We start from the raw sequence: 15,828 nt of genomic DNA on the forward strand, positions 1-15,828 counted from the left end.
GATTCAGTCTTGGCACCTTGTGCATTTCTAAGAATTTGTCCACTTCTTCCATGTTGTCCATTTTATTGGCATAGAGTTGCTTGTAGTAATCTCTCATGATCTTTTGTATTTCTGCAGTGTCAGTTGTTACTTCTCCTTTTTCATTTCCGATTCTATTGATTTGACTCTTCTCCCTTTTTTTCTTGATGAATCTGGCTAATGGTTTATCAATTTTGTTTAACTTCTCAAAGAACCAGCTTTCAGTTTTATTGATCTTTGCTATCGTTTCCTTCATTTCTTTTTCATTTATTTCTGATCTGATCTTTATGATTTCTGTCCTTCTGCTAACTTTGGGCTTTTTTTCTTCTTCTTTCTCTAATTGCTTTAGATGCAAGTTTAGGTTGTTTATTCGAGATGTTTCCTGTTTCTTAAGGTAGGATTGTATTGCTATAAACTTCCCTCTTAGAAGCGCTTTTGCTGCATCCCATAAGTTTTGGGTCATCGTGTCTCCATTGTCATTTGTTTCTAGGTATTTTTTGATTTCCTCTTTGACTTCTTCAGTGATCACTTCGTTATTAAGTAGTGTATTGTTTAGCCTCCACGTGATTGTAGTTTTTACAGATCTTTTCCTGTAATTGATGTCTAGTCTCATAGCGTTTTGGTCGGAAAAGATACTTGATACAATTTCAATTTCCTTAAATTTACCAAGGCTTGATTTGTGACCCAAGATACGATCTATCCTGGAGAATATTCCACGAGCACTTGAGAAAAATGTGTATTCTGTCGTTTTTGGATTGAATGTGCTATAAATATCAATTAAGTCCATCTTGTTTAATGTATCATTTAAAGCTTTTGTTTCCTTATTTATTTTCATTTTGGATGATCTGTCCATTGGTGAAAGTGGGGTGTTAAAGTCCCCTACTATGAATGTGTTACTGTCGATTTCTCCTTTTATGGCTATTAGTATTTGCCTTGTGTATTGAGGTGCTCCTATGTTGGGTGCATAAATATTTACAATTGTTATATCTTCTTCTTGGATCGATCCCTTGATCATTATGTAGTGTCCTTCTTTGTCTCTTCTAATAGTCTTTATTTTAAAGTCCATTTTGACTGATATGAGAATTGCTACTCCATCTTTCTTTTGGTTTCCATTTGCATGGAATATCTTTTTCCATCCCCTTACTTTTAGTCTGTATGTGTCTCTAGGTCTGAAGCGGGTCTCTTGTAGACAGCATCTATATGGGTCTTGTTTTTGTATCCATTCAGCCAATCTGTGTCTTTTGGTGGGAGCATTTAGTGTATTTACATTTAAGGTAATTTTCTATATGTATGTTTCTATTCCCATTTTCTTAATTGTTTTGGGTTCGTTATTGTAGGTCTTTTCCTTCTGTTGGGTTTCTTGCCTAGAGAAGTTCCTTTAGCCTTTGTTGTAAAGCTGGTTTGGTGGTGCTGAACTCTCTCAGCTTTGGCTTGTCTCTAAAGCTTTTAATTGCTCCATCAAATCTGAATGAGATCCTTGCTGGGTAGAGTAATCTTGGTTGTAGGTTCTTCTCCTTCATCACTTTAAATATGTCCTGCCAGTCCCTTCTGGCTTGCAGAGTTTCTGCTGAAAGATCAGCTTTTAACCTTATGGGGATTCCCTTGTGTGTTATTTGTTGTTTTTCCCTTGCTGCTTTTAATATGTTTTCTTTCAATTTAATTTTTGACAGTTTCATTAATATGTGTCTTGGCGTATTTCTCCTTGGATTTATCCTGTATGAGACTCTGTGCTTCCTGGAGTTGATTAACTATTTCCTTTCCCATATTAGGGAAGTTTTCAACTATCATCTCTTCAAATATTTTCTCAGTCCCTTTGTTTTTCTCTTCTTCTGGAACCCCTATAATTTGAACGTTGGTGCATCTAATGTTGTCCCAGATGTCTCTGAGACTGTCCTCAGTTCTTTTCATTCTTTTTTCTTTATTCTGCTCTGCAGTAGTTATTTCCACTATTTTGTCTTCCAGGTCACTTATCCGTTCTTCTGCCTGTTATTCTGCTATTAATCCCATCTAGAGTATTTTTAATTTTGTTTCTTGTATTGTTCATCGTTGTTGTTTGTTTCATCTTTAGTTCTTTTAGGTCCTTGTTAAATGTTTCTTGCATTTTGTCTATTGTATTTCCAAGATATTGGATCCTCTTTACTATCATTATTCTGAATTCTCTTTCAGGTAGACTGCCTATTTCCTCTTCATTTGTTAGGTCTGGTGTGTTTTTATCTTGCTCCTTCATCTGATGTGTGTTTTTCTGTCTTCTCATTTTGCTTATCTTACTGTGTTTTGGGTCTCCTTTTTGCAGGCTGCACGTTCGTAGTTCCCTTTGTTTTTGGTGTCTGTCCCCAGTGGCTAAAGTTGTTTCCGTGGGTTGTGTAGGCTTCCAGGTGGAGGGCAGTAGTGCCTGTGTTCTGGTGGATGAGGCTGGATCTTGTCTTTCTGGTGGGCAGGTCCACGTCTGTTGGTGTGTTTTGGGGTGTCTGTGGACTTATTATGATTTTCGGCAGCCTCTCTGCTAATGGGTGGGGTTGTGTTCCTGTCTTGCTAGTTGTTTGCCATAGGCTGTCCAGCACTGTAGCTTGCTGGTCGTTGAGTGATTCTGCGTGCTGTTGTTGAGATGGAGATCTCTGGGAGATTTTCGCCATATGATATCATGTGGAGCTGGGAGGTCTCTTGTGGACCAGTGTCCTGCAGTTCGACTCTCCCACCTCAGAGGCACAGCACTGCCTCCTGGCTGCAGCACCAAGAGCCTTTCATCCACACGTCCAGGTACGTGGGGACTTTCTTCCCTTTTGGGAGGTCTGAGGTCTTCTGCCAGCGTTCAGTAGGTGTTATGTAGGAGTTGTTCCACATGTAGATGTATTTCTGGTGTATCTCCGGGCGCCGGGCGCAGGTGGCCGTTTGTGGGCTGCTCTGGGCTCCCGGCTCCCGGCGGCGGGGAGCGGCGAAGGAACCAGGAGGGCTGGCGGCCGGTCTGGGAATGTGGCGGCCGCGCAAGAACGGCGCATGGCCCTCACTCACCGCTCCAGTGCAGCCGTGACACGGGCCCACGCCCACCACCCTCGGGTTCCGCCACAGCCGCTGGACACGCCGCGGACCCGCACGGCTAAGCGGAGCTGGGCTCAGGCGTCAGCCCTCCCGCTCCAACTAACTCCCCAGAAGTATTGCTTGGTGTGCATTTCCAGGCTCTGCCTTCTTTCTCATCTCTTGGTGGCAGGTTGAGGAAGAGGAGAAAAGGTTAAAAGTTTTTCATAAACCGGCAGAATAAGCTTATAACATCCTCTCACTATCTCTGCATAGGTTCTAGTCTCTGGAGCACTACATAAGCTTTGCCCGAAGTAATGAACAGTTAAAAGTCAACTGTAGTACTTCACCAAACAACTTAAAAATGCTTGCGCACTGTAAAGGATTACGTTGCAGAGAGCACACATGGACCCAGAGCAACTTTTGCCAAAAGAGAATATTGTGCTAAATGTACAGCCATAGCTCTTTTCCATATGAAGAAACAGTCAGAAGGATAAAAGAGCTGGGTCAAAATCACACAAGTAAGTAGGACAGAATCTGGTCTGTCTGTCGTAAGGGTTGTGTTCTTTAACCAGCAGGCTAGCTCTTCTCAAATCTGATTCATGCATAGAATAACTAAACACCTCTGTTTGCCTTGAATATTCCCTGTTTATACGTAGGGCTGCTGCGGTTTCTCATATTGCCCACTTTGACTCCCAAAAGCAACCGAGAATACACAATAATTTGGTCATTCTATCCATGGACCACTGTGGTGGGACTGCCCAGGAAGCTTATTAAAAGTGCAGCTTCCTGAGCCCTACTCCACATCTAGATAAGTTTTCTTGGGGTTGGCTCAAGAATCCAGGTACAAGTCTTTTTAAGTGCTTTTGTGGAACCCCCCAGGTGAGTCTCTCGCTCTCGTAGTTAATAAACCATTTATTCTGCCTCCCCCAGATGCCCAGCCAGGTCCTATTAAGGTAGAAGTTCCCCCACCACATCAGAGGGATGCTCCCAGCCAAGTAATCTCTGGAGCCTTGGAGAATCTGAATGGTCTCATGCTGGCCCACCTGCCATGACAAAGCTCCTCCAGAGCATTCCCCTTCACATTTTACATTCTACCATTCCCAAAGGCAATCTGCTCCAAATGGGGCCTGACTTCGTGTGTCCTAACGTGCACCCGCTGATTCAAGCAGTTTAGGAATAGAAGGTGCTGTGGTTTTCAACCAGGGTGGCCCAACCTCTAAAATGGTAGTCGAAGCAGTCTCTACCTCCCGGGCACATCGCCTCTGCAACAGCCCCAGTGAACGAATGTCCCACCTTTGCTTTTTCGAGGTCGGCAACAGGGAGTCCCCTCCTAAAGAAGGTTGTCTCTCATTGCCACACTATCAAAGCCTGCCGCAAATGTTCCTTCCCGTAGGCTTGATCAGGCTAAGGGCAGAGTTGTCTCTTTCCTTCTCTGAGTCGGACCAAATCGTCTTAGAAACACCTCTTCACACTGTTGACCATGTTTTTCATGGGAGCTGCTGCTGAGTCTTTCTCTCATCCTTTCATGGTGGAGAGAAAGAGGATTCTAATGAGTTTTACTTCTAGGGGAGAGGGGAGTGTAATGATTATGTTGTCATTTTCTATTATGTCCTTGTGTCATGAATTTGTTTTCAATTTCATGTTAAAATGGGCCCACCATTTCCACTTTGTGAGGTCATTCAGCACCCTCCTTTTGGTCCTTTAACATCTCTCTCGGTATCACTTGGAAATATTTGAAATGGCATGAGCTTGTCCTCACATTCCTATTAGCTGTAAATCTGGAGCCCCGACATGAACCTAACCATTGTGCAGAACACCTCTCCACTACCTGTGTAACACTGGGTAGGCCCCGTAGCCTCTTGGTTTTTTTAAGTCCTCAGTTGTAAAAATGTGACGGTGCTATGGATTTATATTTGGGGCAAGACAAGGTCGAGAAGAGTGTGTCTTTTCCTTTATTCTTCCAAACTGGAATGTCTTCCCTCTCTTCCGCATGGGTCCAAATCTCACTTGTCCTTCAGGCCGACTGCCAAGGAGACTTCCCTGATTCCCCAGGCCACACAAATCTCTGCCTCTTAGGGTCAGTGCCATACAACCTAGCTGTCTCTTACGTTAATCTTGTCTCTCAAGCCAAACTCAGAATATGGGTGTCTCTTGCCCTCCCGTGGCCCCTGCGGCTGTGCCAGCCCACCGGCACGCCCCACGTGGGGTGTCTACTAGGCTGGGGCGTGGGTGGGGAGGCCCAGGGGTGAGGGGCGAGGCAGAGTACCTTTGCCTCTACCCTGTTCTCCTCCACAAAACTGCCCCTCCTCCTCAAGCCTGCCCCTCAAGTCAAAGGTTCCATATATGACGTCACTGGGTAGTGATGCCCTCACAGGCGTTCTCAGGGTTTCCATGGCAGCATAACTGTGCAAACGGGCTGCGCTCAGAGAAACTTCTCTATCCGTTCTCCACCAGATACCAATCTTTTTGGCTGTCTGTGTGAGAATGTGTGACCGGGTAGTGTATGTGTACTCTAACCTGTGCTCTGTTCCCTGGGTGGGCAGTGCAGCAGGTACACCCAGACAGGGCAACTCTACAGGAGGTGTGATATACACACAACCTCACCCGGCTGGCACATGTTCCTGTGGGGGTTGCCAACTACGTACAGCTGAGCACTTTCCCCCCAAATGTAAGTAATACCAGTGACCTGGGACGCCTTCAGGGACGCACAGTTCTCACTGCTGAGGACAAGTGAAAGCTCATCCCTGGACAAGTGTGCAGGACGGTTCTGAGCTTTATAAATGTAGCCTTACCCTTTGGGCTACAGGATGCTTCCATTCAGACCCTTTCCTGATTGGCCTCTTAACAAAAGACAAGCGCATTTTTGTTGGCAAGTTGCAAATGGAGCGGTTTGAGGAACAGGGCCACTCTTGAACCGCACCTTCAAACCCAGGCACCACTGTGCTATCATGTAGACATCTATATCGGTCCCCTCAGACACATCCCTTACTGAGTTGCTGAGTACTAGGGGAGAGGGTGTTGCCATATTGATGGGAAGACCGTAAGAACGAAGGGGGGGCGGTGATGAAGTGCTAATGAGACTGGAGGGCTGAGGAGATGGTGTCCCAGGAGGCTGGGTTGATGTGAGCCTAGACTTGGTACCCAGAACCCGGTTCTGAGTCTCCTGATCACTCTGCCTCAGTATTTGGCCTTGTTCTAATCGACATAAAAGTATTAGACAGCTAGAGTTCAGTGTGGTTGAAATAGGCAGTATAAATGGGGCCCAAGAGGGGTTGCCAAGGTGGGCGGGGTTCTTAACCAATTTATATTAGATTATTTTTTTCCAAAACTTGAAAGACATTTCCATGAAAGCCTCAGAAGTGACAGACTGCAAGAAATGTTTTCTCTGTTGTGGAAGGGAGAGATGGAGAGGATCATGATTGCAATTACTTTCGGGTTCTACTGTTTCCCCTGGGAATGGTGAAGAGACTTCCTCATGTGCTGCAGCCCTAGGCTCTAGGGATTGCTTTTGCAGCCAGTGTCCCTTCTCTAGGGACTCATAGAGATGATGCGCCAAGGCTGTGTTTTGGACGTCAAGTAGATTAAAAGGTCTTCAGCCAGAAACTGGGAGAGACATGAGAGAGGGAAATTCTGGCAGGAGACTGTGCACAGCAGAAGTGACTGATCAGTTCTGATTTTCTTTGCAGCAGCAGTGGCTCCCGCTTCTCATCCTACACCTGGTCACTACCATGTCCTGTACCGCGGGTGTGGAGAAACGCAGTTGGGCTGGCATGGGGAGACATACTGCCTGGTTGGTGGCTACCGGCTCTACGGGGATGTTCCTTTGGCCACGCCAGCTAAGGTAGAAGCAGAGAAGCCAGTCCCCAGACGTGCTCCGAAGAGAAAGCACTCTCTGGAATGGTCGGACGAAGACCTGGGTTGCCCCAGACCCAAAATCCGGCGATTGGAGCTTTCAAGCAGCACAGGAATACAAGGTGCTTTGATTGTCAAGCAGGGTGGCCCAACCTCTGGGCACATCGCCTCTGCAAGAGCCACAGTAAACGAATGTCCCATATTTGCTTTTTCAAGGTGGCAGCAGGGAGTCCCCTCCTAAAGAAGGTTCTCTCTCATTGCCACACTATCCAAGGTTGCCACACATGTTCCTTCCTGTGGGCCTCATCAGGCTAAGGGCAGAGCTGTCTCTTTGCTTCTCTGAGTCGCACCATATGGTCTTAGTGACACCTCTTCACCCTGTTGACCATGTTTTTCACGGGGGCTGCTGCTGAGACTTTATCTCATCCTTTCATGGTGGAGAGAGAGAGGATTCTAATGAATTTTACTTCCAGGGGAGAGGGGAGTGTTATGATTATGTTGTCATTTTCTATTATGTCCTTTTGTCATGAATTTATTTTCAATTTCATGTTAAAATGGGCCCACCATCCCCACTTTGTGAGGTCATTCAGCACCCTCATTTTGCACCTTCAACATCTCTCTCAGTATCACTTGGAAATGTTTGAAATGGCATGAGCTTGTCCTCACATTCCTATCAGCTGTAAATCCGGAGCCCCACCATGAAACTAACCATTGAGCAGAACACCTCTCCACTACCTGTGTAACACTGGGTAGGCCCCTTAACCCCTTGGTCTTTTTAAGTCCATAGTTATAAAACTGTGAAGGTGCTATGAATTTATATTTGGGGCAGGACAAGGTAGAAAAGAGTGTGTCTTTGCTTTTGTTCTTCCAAACTGGAATGTCTTCCCTCTCTTCCCCATGGAAGATGCTCCTTTGGCCTCGCCAGCCAAGGTGGAAGCAGAGAAGCCAGTCCCCAGACGTGCTCCGAAGAGAAAGCACTCTCTGGAAATGCCGGACGAAGACCTGGGTTGCTCCAGACCCAAAATCCGGCAATTGTAGCATGGTGGCAGGAGGCGGACCCCACAGAATCTTGCAGGTGAGTCATCCTGAAGAGAAGGCAATGGTTTAAATGCCTAAGGCAGCGAATGCCTCTTCCTGCACTGACACCCCCCGCCCCCCACTGCCCACTGCCACAGATTAGAACCTGCATCGTTTTGTCTGAGCCTTCCCCAGCCAGGAGCCTCCTTCTATACTAAATGGCCATAAGCCAGGAGCCTCAGAAACTGAGGTTTGTAATGAGAGTCTGCCCTGAACATCCCAGGGCTGAAGCTGGCCTGGAAGAAACCCTGACGTTCCTCTGCTTAATCCTCAGGGGCCCCTTTGTGAGCTGAAGAAAGAAAAGTCTAGAAAAAACGGATACCTGGGAGGGGAAGATGGCGGAAGAGTAAGACGCGGAGATCACCTTCCTCCCCACAGATACACCAGAAATACATCTACACGTGGAACAACTCCTACAGAACACCTACTGAACGCTGGCAGAAGACCTCAGACCTCCCAAAAGGCAAGAAACTCCCCACATACCTGGGTAGGGCCAAAGAAGAAAAGAAAAAACAGAGACAAAAGAATAGGGACGGGACCTGCACCAGTGGGAGGGAGCTGTGAAGGAGGAAAGGATTCCACACACTAGGAAGCCCCTTCGCGGGAGGAGAGTGCGCGTGGCGGAGGGGGGAAGCTTAGGAGCCGCGGAGGAGAGCACAGCCACAGGGGTGCGGAGGGAAAGCGGAGAGATTCCCGCACAGAGGATAGGTGCCAACTGGCGCTCACCAGCCCGAGAGGTTTGTCTGCTCAGCCGCGGGGGTGGGCGGGGCTGCAAGCTGAGGATCGGGCTTTAGTCTGAGCGCAGGGAGAGGACTGGGGTTGGTGGCGTGAACATAGCCTGAAGGGGTTAGTGCACCACGGCTAGCCGGGAGGGAGTCCGGGAAAAGATCTGGAGCTGCCGAAGAGGCAAGAGACATTTTCTTCCCTCTTCGTTTCCTACTGCGCGAGGAGAGGGGATTAAGAGCGCTGCTTAAAGGAGCTCCAGAGACGGGCGCGAGTCGTGGCTAAAAGCGCGGACCCCAGAGACGGGCATGAGACGCTAAGGCTGCTGCTGCCGCCACCAAGAAGGCTGTGTGCGAGCACAGGTCACTATCCACACCCCGCTTCCGCGGAGCCTGTGCAGCCCGCCACTGCCAGGTTCCCGGGATCCAGGGACAACTTCCCCGGGAGAACGCACGGTGAGCCTCAGGCTGGTGCAAAGTCACGCCGGCCCGTGGCGCCGCAGGCTCGCCCCGCACTCCGTGCCCCTCCCTCCCCCCGGCCTGAGTGAGCCAGAGCCCCCGAATCAGCGGCTCCTTTAACCCCGTCTTGTCTGAGTGAAAAACAGACGCCCTCCAGCGACCTACACGCAGAGGCGGGGCCTAATCCAAAGCTGAGCCCCTGGGAGCTGTGCAAAGAACAGAAAGGGAAATCTCTCCCAGCAGCCTCAGAAGCAGCGGATTAAAGCTCCACAATCAACTTGATGTACCCTGCATCTGTGGAATACATGAATAGACAACGAATCATCCCAAATTGAGGTGGACTTTGAGAGCAAGATTTATCATTTTTTCCCCTTTACCTCTTTTTCTCAGTGTGTATGTGTACGCTTCTCTGTGAGATTTTGCCTGTATAGCTTTGCTTCCACCATTTGTCCTAGGGTTCTGTTTTTTTTTTAATTTTTTTCTTAATAATTATTTTTATTTTAATAACTTTTATATTACTTTATCTTTTTCTTTCTTTCGTTCTTTCTTTCGTTCTTTCTTTCGTTCTTTCTTTCTTTCTTTCCTTCCTTCCTTCCTTCTTTCCTTCCCTCATTGAGACAAAGAATCATCCCAAATTGAGGAGGTGGACTCTGAAAGCAAGATTTATGATTTTTTCCCCCTATTCCTCTTTTTGTGAGTTTGTAAGTGTATGCTTCTGTATGAGATTTTGTCTGTATAGCTTTGCTTCCACCATTTATCCAAAGGTTCTATCCGTTCGTTTTTTTTTCTTAATAAGTAATTTTTAATTTAATAACTTTATTATATTTCACTTTATTTTATTTTACTTTATCTTTTCTTTCTTTCTTTTTTCCTTCCTTCCTTCCTCCCTTCCTTCCTTCCTTCCTCCCACCGTCCCTCACTCCCTCCGCCCTTTCTTTCTTTCTTTCCTTCTTTCCTTCTTTTCTTCTTTCTTCCTTCCTTCCTTCCTTAAATTAAATTCAATATAGATATTTAAATTTAAGGTAAATCTAAATTATAATTTGAAATTATATGTGGAGTTTTATTTCCTAAAGAATATTTTGGAAATTTCAACTCCTATTTTAACTTATATTTTCAGAGAAGGTATTTGGTCCAAATGAAGAATATCTTCAATTATCGTTCTTCTATTGCAAGCAAAAAAAGATTTATACTTCTTTTCATGAAATATGGTTGTTTGACAACAGAAGGATAAATATTTTATATTTTTAGAAACAACAGTCAGGCTACTGATATTCTTAATGAGTTTTAATAAATCTGAATGCTTCTTATCATCTACTCTTTAGCTGGTACCTGAGGAGTTGTATACCTCCGGGAAGATATGTGCTCCAGACCCGTAAATATGCAGTTCACAGAGCCCACCACCAGAGGACAATAATGAAGTAAAATCTTGAAACCATGTAGTGAAAATAGTGGGAGTTTAAATAAAAGCAACATTTCACAGTATGCTTTTCTGACCAACGTTATATCTAATAACCTAATGGATTATATGTACATGGATTCTGAAAAGTCAGCAGCACACTTCGCTGGTCAATTTCTATGATAAGGGGAACGGAATTTGAGTGTAGAAAAACAGTATACTTACATCTTAAAATTCCACCCCTACAGAATCTACTCACTATTGAAAACTGGTAAGAATAATAGCTTTCTGTGTCTCAGTGACCAGTTAACATTTTCAAGAGTAGAATTTATCTTCCTATGATGCTCAAATACACAGGAAAAATGCATATCTAGGACAATGGATAAACTCTATATGACATGAGAAAAGAGTTATTCAAATGGAAAGAGTATAAGATCTACAAGGCACAGTTTTATATGCATTAGTGTGGATATATACATAAAGAAGCTCTAAGAAACATAAAAATCACTTCCAGGAAGTAATTTTAGGTAGAAGAGAATTAACATGGATGAGGAAGAAAAGAGAGTTGGTTTTAAAATAGTTTCATTTACTTGTTTTTTTGTTTGTTTATTTATTTGGTCTTTGGAATATAAGAAAACAGTGGCTTTCAGATCAGTATCCCAGTGGAACAAAGGGACCGAGGTCTATCCTGGAGCCCGGCCATTGTTTGACTATCTTGTAATAATCCTGGTGAAATACAACCAAATCATTTGAACTATAAGCATCCTCTCTGACAATAAACTTAAGACACCAACATTATATATTAAAGAAAGTAAAGAGAGAATACTGTTTTCTTTAGAGAGAAAATACAGATCCTGGCCCAAATCAATAATGTCAGCAAACCTCATGGGTATAGAATATTCTGCCGCCTATCATTTAGAACATGCCTCTAGAAGAGGGAAACTGGGCGATAATTTCCCCAGATTTTATATTTAATTCAAATATTTTAGATAAGAGGCATCTCTAGTAAAACACTGTATTATTGATTCTTTCCAATATGATAGCTCACAGGAGTTCCTCTTTCCTTCTCAAATACATATGGGGAAATGGAGGTGGGTGGGGGTTAGAGGAAGTATCTAAATAGAGCATAATAATCAACAGTTTGTTTTTTAAAAATAGAAATTTCTATTCAAATTGTTTCCAGAGACAGAAACACACAGAGACAATTCCATGTGACAAGAGTGAAAGAGACCAGAGTGATGCAGCTGCAAATCAAAAAACTGCCAACACCAGTGATTGATGGCCACCACCAGAATCTGGTTAAGACAAAGAAGGATCCTCCCCTTGAGGCGTCAGAAAGAACATGGTCCTCTCAACACTTCGAGTTTGAACTTCTGGCCTCTAGAGCTGTGATAAAATAAATTTCTGTTCTTTTAAGCTAACAAGTTTGTGGTATCTTGTTATGGTAGCCCTAGAGATGACAGTATTTGATTCCTGAGCTGGCAACTGTATGTTGATTATGTAATGACTATTCCAAGATAATCAACAGACACAAAGATAAAGGCAAAACTGAGACTAAGCCCAGTTCTTTTTATTCCCAGAATAATAAATGATTTTTTAATTAATTTAGATCTCTTTGTCTAACCCCTCTGCTTTTCAGAAGAGTATGTGGGACCAATCAAGTATTAATATGTTATACTTTCATTTTAATTCATCTCAAATTATTTCTAATTCCCCTTACGAGTTCTTACTTGACCCATGAATTATTTAGGAATATATTCTTTAATTTCCATTTGTGATTTTCAACAAATTTCTTTCTGTTAACGATTTCTTATTGCATTCTGTTGTCATCTGAGAGCACTCTTCGTATGGTTTATATCCTTTAAAATGTACTGAAATTTGTTTTATGCTCTAGCATATAGTATATCCATGTGCATTTGAAAACAATGTATATTCTGATGCTGTTGGGTGGAATGTTTTATAGATGGCTGTTAGGTCTACTTGATTGATAATGCTGTTCAAGGTTTTTATTTTCTTGTTCATTTTCTGTCTGTTCTGCTATTGAAAGAAGGGTTTTAAAGTATACGACTATTATTGTAGAACTCTCTGTCTCTCTTTTCTGTTGTGTTGATTTTGCTTCATTGTATTTTGAAGTCCTGTTGTTACGTGCATATAGGTTTATAATTATTATGCATTCTAGATGGAATAATCATTTTATCATTTTAAAATGTCTTTGTCTCTGGTAAAAATTTTCGTCTTAAAATGTAATTTTTTTCTGATATTTTCTTAGCCACTCCGGTTTTGTTGTTGTTGTTTTGTTTTGTTTTTACTGTTATGGTATATCTATTCCAACCCTTTTACACTACACCTATATATTTTCTTTTTTTTTTTTTTAACATCTTTATTGGGGTATAATTGCTTTACAAAGGTGTTTTAGTTTCCGCTTTATAACAAAGTGAATCAGTTACACACATACATATGTTCCCATATCTCTTCCCGCTTGCGTCTCCCTCCCTCCCACCCTCCCTATCCCACCCCTCCAGGCGGTCACAAAGCACCGAGCTGATATCTCTGTGCTATGTGGCTGCTTCCACTAGTTACCTACCTTACGTTTGTTAGTGTATATATGTCTATGCCTCTCTCGCGCTTTGTCACAGCTTAACCTTCCCCCTCCCCATATCCTCAAGTTCGTTCTCTAGTAGGTCTCTGTCTTTACTCCTGTCTTACCCCCAGGTTCTTCATGACATTTTTTTTCTTAAATTCCATATATATGTGTTAGCATGCGGTATTTGTCTTTCTCTTTCTGACTTACTTCACTCTGTATGACAGACTCTAGGTCTATCCACCTCATTACAAATAGCTCAATTTCATTTCTTTTTATGGCTGAGTAATATTCCATTGTATATATGTGCCACATCTTCTTTATTCATTCATCCGATGATGGACACTTAGGTTGTTTCCATCTCCTGGCTATTGTAAATAGAGGTGCAATGAACATTTTGGTACATGACTCTTTTTGAATTATGGTTTTCTCTGGGTGTATACCCATGAGTGGGATTGCTGGGTCATATGGTAGTTCTATTTGTAGTTTTTTAAGGAATCTCCATACTGTTCTCCACAGTGGCTGTACCAATTCACATTCCCACCTGCAGTGCAAGAGTGTTCCCTTTTCTCCACACCCTCTCCAGCATTTATTGTTTCTAGATTTTTTGATGATGGCCATTCTGCCTGGTGTGAGATGTGTAATACCAAGAATTAACTGCAATGTAGACTATGTAATGTAAACAGATGTAAACTATGGACTCTGAATGATTATGATGTGTTAGTGTATGTTAAACAGGTGTAATAAATAAACCACTCTGGTCGGGGGATGCTGATAATAGGGGAGCCTATGCATGTGCAGGGGCAGTGAGTATAAGGGAAATTCCTGTAACTTCCCCATAACTTTGCTGTGAACCTCAAACTGCTCTTTTAAAAAGTATAAATAAATACTAAAAGAGAAATCATATCCTTCAAGAACAACGAAGTGGGGGAAGAAGGGGTACGTCTCCGTCAGAGAATTATTAGCACTTCCTTCCCTTCTACTTAGGGCTCTAAGGCATTAGGGCCATATGCTACAAACAACATTCAAACCAAAATAACAAATGAAAGATTACCACTACTAAGATGAGAAAATGGATCTGTTGAGATGCGGCAGGGTGCTGAATATATCTACTTCCTTCCCCTGATGGTTCAAAACACTGCTAACTCCCTGCCACATCCTGGTAGAGAGGCTGGATTCACACACTTTCCAAACCGTAAAATCTAGAAATACATATTCCAACAAAACCTTAACTAGATAAAAAATTACTCTACAATCAAGCAAATTGGAGGTAGTATGGAATTCATTTTAAATTGGCTTTTGGCTGAATATAAAAATCAGCAGTTTAAAGGCCCAGAATAATTTTCAGCAACTAAGGCTTACGCATAACTTAAGAAACTCATTAGCTTCTTAAATTCTTAAATTTTCAGAGCCTGTGAAAGCAGTATAGCCTGGCTATATATTTCAACCAACACTCAAAGCACGTAACACCAGGTAGCATCAGAAGATTTTCTAAGAAATTGATAAAATGCCTCAACTGCCTGCTGGAGCAGAGGGAGGAAACAGAGCAGAAAAAAACAAAAGACAAATACAACCAATAACAAAAGCAGTCATCTCACAAACTTTTAGCTGAAGGCCTCCCTCCAGACTCTTGCATGATTTCCTCCTTTGCCTGATTCCTTTTAGATGTAAACATTTATATGGTGATCCTACGGTAAAGTTTTATGTGAGTCACCACTTTGTTCTATATGTCAAACAACCTAGTGCCTTCCACATCTTCTTCTCCTGTAACTCAGAGCAGAACAAGACAGGAAACCTGTACTCTCTCAGAGACAAGACTCTGCCAACATAGGCCAACTTCCTGAGAAGATGAGGGTTCCCATCTTTTTAATTTGCTGGTAAATTATTGTAAAGGCAGACTTATTTTGTTCTTTGTTTGTTTTGACGGGACACCTAAGTCAGCTTGAAATTACCTTTGATTTCAAACTCAAGACTAAACTTTATCAGACAGAACAGGAATCTGCCCAGTTCTGCCACTTGCTAACCAGGTAACATTGGGAAAGTAACAGTAACTGAGTGTTTGCTACTAAAGCACCGTTCAAACTGCTTTACTTAGATTCATCCATTTAATCCTCAAAAAGACCCTTTGAGGGGAGACCCAAGGAGACAAAGTAACTGTGTGAGAGAACAAGTAACCCACTCAAGATCACAGAGCTGGTAAGACAAAGAACTAGGATTAAACCAAGGTAACCTTTTTGCCAGAGCCTGTACTCTTAACCACTTTACTGGTGGGTTTAAAATTTTTTTAATGTAACCCACTATAAGAAATATGTTCTACAGGGCTTCCCTGGTGGCGCAGTGGTTGAGAGTCTGCCTGCCGATGCAGGGCACACGGGTTCGTGCCCTGGTCCGGGAAGATCCGACATGCCGCGGAGCCGGCTAGGCCCGTGAGCCATGGCCGCTGAGCCTGCGCGTCCGGAGCCTGTGCTCCGCAACGGGAGAGGCCACAACTGTGAGAGGCCCGTGTACCGCAAGAAAAAAAAAAAAAACAATAACACATAACATTTATTGGACATTTACCATACAGTAGGCATTGTGCTGAGTGCTTTACCTGCTAACTCATTTCCTTGTTGAGAAACCAAGGCTCCAAAAGATCAGAGAGTGTCAAAACTAGGTGTGCCTGACTTCAAAGGTCATGCTCTCAACCACTTGACTACATAGTTAGGTAC

General features: G+C 43.4%; 1 long non-coding RNA gene across 5 annotated transcripts in view; it reads left to right on the forward strand.

Annotated features, from left to right (window-relative positions):
* LOC149746954 (uncharacterized) overlaps nt 1-11,955 on the forward strand; it is a 32,275-nt gene extending 20,320 nt beyond the window's left edge. For 3 of the 5 annotated variants that reach the window (XR_016388244.1, XR_016388242.1, XR_016388243.1), the window contains 6 exons: nt 6,720-7,007; nt 7,790-7,960; nt 8,237-9,140; nt 9,387-9,479; nt 10,466-10,561; nt 11,723-11,955. This is a non-coding gene — a long non-coding RNA (uncharacterized LOC149746954). The remainder of the gene's footprint in view (nt 1-6,719; nt 7,008-7,789; nt 7,961-8,236; nt 9,141-9,386; nt 9,480-10,465; nt 10,562-11,722) is intronic. The other 2 variants (XR_016388246.1, XR_016388245.1) reach the window with 2 other exon arrangements.
* The last annotated feature ends 3,873 nt before the right edge of the window (nt 11,956-15,828 follow it).

The sequence above is a fragment of the Delphinapterus leucas genome, chromosome 17, assembly GCF_059928025.1.
Source record: "Delphinapterus leucas isolate spDelLeu-1000000601 "Yukka" chromosome 17, BTC_Dleu_Yukka2, whole genome shotgun sequence".
In the NCBI taxonomy this organism is placed as follows: Eukaryota; Metazoa; Chordata; class Mammalia; order Artiodactyla; family Monodontidae; genus Delphinapterus; species Delphinapterus leucas.